General features: G+C 48.3%; 1 protein-coding gene across 5 annotated transcripts in view; it reads left to right on the top strand.

Moving 5' to 3' along the window:
- PRKAG2 (protein kinase AMP-activated non-catalytic subunit gamma 2) overlaps positions 1 to 3,865 on the top strand; it is a 275,589-nt gene that overhangs the window by 208,177 nt on the left and 63,547 nt on the right. The window lies entirely within an intron of this gene.

Genomic DNA, 3,865 nt, shown 5'->3' with positions numbered 1-3,865 from the left:
ATGTCCTGCCACTCCCTTCTGGCTTGCAGAGTTTCTGCTGAAAGATCAGCTGTTAACCTTATGGGGATTCCCTTGTATGTTATTTGTTGTTTTTCCCTTGCTGCTTTTAAGATTTTTTCTTTGTATTTAATTTTTGATAGTTTGATTAATATGTGTCTTGGCATGTTTCTCCTTGGATTTATCCTGTATGGGACTCTCTGTGCTTCCTGGACTAGTTGACTATTTCCTTTCCCATATTAGGGAAGTTTTCAACTATAATCTCTTCAAATATTTTCTCAGTCCCTTTTTTTTCTCTCTTCTTCTTCTGGGACCCCTATAATTCGAATGTTGGTGCATTTAATGTTGTCCCAGAGGTCTCTGAGACTGTCCTCAATTCTTTTCATTCTTTTTTCTTTATTCTGCTCTGCAGTAGTTATTTCCACTATTTTATCTTCCAGGTCACTTATCTGTTCTTCTGCCTCAGTTATTCTGCTATTGATTCCTTCTAGAGAATTTTTAATTTCATTTATTGTGTTGTTCATCATTGTTAGTTTGCTCTTTAGTTCTTCTAGGTCCTTGTTAAATGTTTCTTGTATTTCCTCCATTCTGTTTCCAAGATTTTGGATCATCTTTACTATCATTACTCTGAATTCCATTCCAATTCTGCCTATTTCCTCTTCATTTGTTTGGTCTGGTGGGTTTTTACCTTGCTCCTTCATCTGCTGTGTATTTCTCTGTCTTCTCATTTTGCTTAACTTACTGTGTTTGGGGTCTCCTTTTCGCAGGCTGCAGGTTTGTAGTTCCCATTGTTTTTGGTGTCTTCCCCCAGTGGGTAGGGTTGGTTCAGAGGGCTGTGTAGGCTTCTTGGTGGAGGGGTCTGGTGGATGAGGCTGGATCTTGTCTTTCTGATGGGCAGGACTGCGTCTGGTGGTGTGTTTTGGGGTGTCTGTGAACTTATTATGATTTTAGGCAGCCTCTCTCTGCTAATGGGTGGGGTTGTGTTCCTGTCTTGCTATTTGCTTGGCATGGGGTGTCCAGCACTGGAGCTTGCTGGTCGTTGAGTGGACCTGGGTCTTAGCGTTGAGACAGAGATCTCTGGGAGAACTCTCACCGATTGATATTACGTTGGGCCGGGAGTTCTCTGGTGGACCAGCGTCCTAAACTCGGCTCTCCCACGTCAGAGGCTCAGGCCTGACACCCAGCTGGAGCACCAAGACCGTGTCAGCCACACGGCCAGGTACGTGGGGGGGTTTCTTGCCTTTTGAGAAGTCTGAGGTCTTCTGCCAGCATTCAGTAGGTGTTCTTTAGGAGTTGTTCCACATGTAGATGTATTTTTGATGTATTTGTGGTGAGGAAGGTGATCTCCATGTCTTATTCCTCCACCATGTTGAACGTCTCCCCCGCCCAGCCCCATACATAGGTTTTTGTGTGAACATGTTTCGTTTTCCCTGGGATAAATGCCCAAGAGTGCCACTGATGTGTCATATGGCAGTTGGGAGCTTAGATTCATGAGAAACTGCAAAATCGTTTCCCAGAGTGGTGGTATGATTTTGCATCCCCACAGCAATGCACAAGTGATTCTGTTTCTCTGTATCCTCACTGGCATTTGGTGTGGTCACTGTTTTTATTTTGGCCATTCTAATAGGGGTGTAGTGATAGCTTATTGTGGTTTTGATTTGCGTTTCCCTAATGGCTAATGATGTTGGACATGTTTTCATGTGCTTATTTTGCCATCTTTCTATATTTTTCAGTGAAATGCCTCCATATCTTTTGCCCATGTTCTGATTGGATTGTTTTCTTTTTCTCCTGTTGAGTTTTTATTTTATTTATTTATTTTTGGCTGCGTTGGGTCTTTGTTGCTGCACGCAGGCTTTCTCTAGTTGCGGCGAGCAGGGGCTACTCTTCGCTGCGGTGCCCGGGCTTCTCATTGCGGTGGCTTCTCCTGTTGCGGAGCACAGGCTCCAGGCCCACGGGCCTCAGCAGTTGAGGTACGTGGGCTCAGTAGTTGTGGCTCGTGGGCTCTAGAGCACAGGCGCTCAGTAGTTGTGGCGCACGGGCTTAGTTGCTCCGCAGCATGTGGGATCTTCCCGGACCAGGGCTCGAACCCGTGTCCCCTGCATTGGCAGGTGGATTCTTAACCACTGTGCCACCAGGGAAGCCCTGTACATGTTCTCTTAAGTGAATGCCTAAGTATTTAATTTTCTTTGTGGTCATCATAAATAATATTGTTTTTAATATCAGTTTCCACATGTTCATTGTTAGCATGGACATTGTTAGCACAAATATGGTTGATTTTTGTGTGTTGATCTTGTATCCTGTAACCTTGGCTGCACTAATTAGTCCTAGTTTTGGTGTTTTGGGATTTGTTTGTTTGTTTATCTAGTAGATTCCTTGGGACTTTCTTGAAGACAACCATGTCATCTGCAAATAGGGATGGTTTTATTTCTTCCTTTGCAATATGTATGCCTTTAATTTTTTTTTCTTCCCTTGTTGCAGTGGCTAGAACTTCTAGTACTGTGTTGATTAAGAACAGTGTGAAAGCACACATCCTTGCCTTGTTCCTGAACTTAAGAGAGAAAGCATTCAGTCTTTTGCTGTTAAGCATGACACAGCTGAGCATTTTTACCACCATGTCTTACAAAATTAGTTCTGTCTTCTTTTCCTCCCCCCACATTTTTTAAGGCAAAGATTAAGACTTAGGGATTGGCAGGACTTCCCTGGTGACCCATTGGTTAAGACTCCATGCTCCCAATGTAGGGGGCATGGGTGTGACCCCTGGCTGGGGAACTAAGATCCCTCATGCCACATGGCGTGACTAAAAAAAAAGACTTGGGTATTGGCCCAACTGAGATGACAGAGCAGAAAGAAAGCATAAAGGAAATTTAAGTACTTCCTCCTCCAGGCTAGGCTTGCAAGAGTGACAGAACCAAGTTCCTTTGGTGGGGGCGGGACTTCACAGCCTTAATCAGCGCTGGGGAGCTAATCTCTTTATCAGGGCCCTTGCACTCTGCAGTGAGCTAAGGGCCCCCTGCACCTGGGGCAGTCATTGCCTGTAACACAGGAGAGCCTCACGGAATGGGGTGCCTGTCCCCTCTCTGGTTACCCTGCTCTTCCAGGAAGCTCTCGGCTGCCAGCCTCGCTGCCTGCCAACCTGAGTTGGCGATTGGAGAGTCTCAGATACCCAGATCCAGGGTGACAGGAGTGGCCAGGGCCAGATTTAGATTTGTATGTGCTTTTGGCAGTGGCTCCCCAAAGAAGAGAATGGGCTATGAAGAGAGGAAGCACGTTAAAGAGTCCCATGGCTGGGTAAAACTGATAGCGACACAGTGCATCTACAGTACGTATATTCCACAGAACAAAATTTTTATTAGGGGAAAGGGATGGGCAATTTAGTCTAAACTTTATAAAGAAAAGCAAGCAATCACTCCCTCACCCACTCCCCTCCACCCCGACCCCCGCCTTCGGGGTCATCTCCCCCTGGGGTCCTGCAGCCTCCATTCCCCTCTCCCTGGCACGTCGCTCCGCCCACCCCACCCCCACCTGGCAGCGCTCCCCTCGTGCCCCACCCCCGGGCTGGCCGAGACCACACCTGCGCAGGTTAAACCTGCAGGGACGCGCTGCCGTGGGTGGCGGGGGAAGGTGAGTGGATGTGAGCGGTGGGATGGGAGGACGAGGCAAGGATGAGAAAACGGGCCTCTGCTAATGGCCGGTCGGCGGCCCTGGCGGGAAGGAGGGATGCGGCCAGAGGGGCGCCCCGGCCGCCCTCGAGCGAGCCAGCCCCTGGCTCCTCGGGGTCCTAGTCCCACGGTTCCATCTCGCCGGTCCATACCAACGCGCGAGGCGCCAGGGGGAGGCCGGGAGCGGGCCGTTCCACTCGGGGAGGGGC

Source organism: Neophocaena asiaeorientalis, unplaced genomic scaffold (genome assembly GCF_003031525.2).
Source record: "Neophocaena asiaeorientalis asiaeorientalis breed wild unplaced genomic scaffold, Neophocaena_asiaeorientalis_V1.1 scaffold407, whole genome shotgun sequence".
Taxonomy (NCBI): Eukaryota; Metazoa; Chordata; class Mammalia; order Artiodactyla; family Phocoenidae; genus Neophocaena; species Neophocaena asiaeorientalis.
Note: the sequence above shows the minus strand (reverse complement) of the source record. Positions and strands in the feature narration are given on the sequence as shown.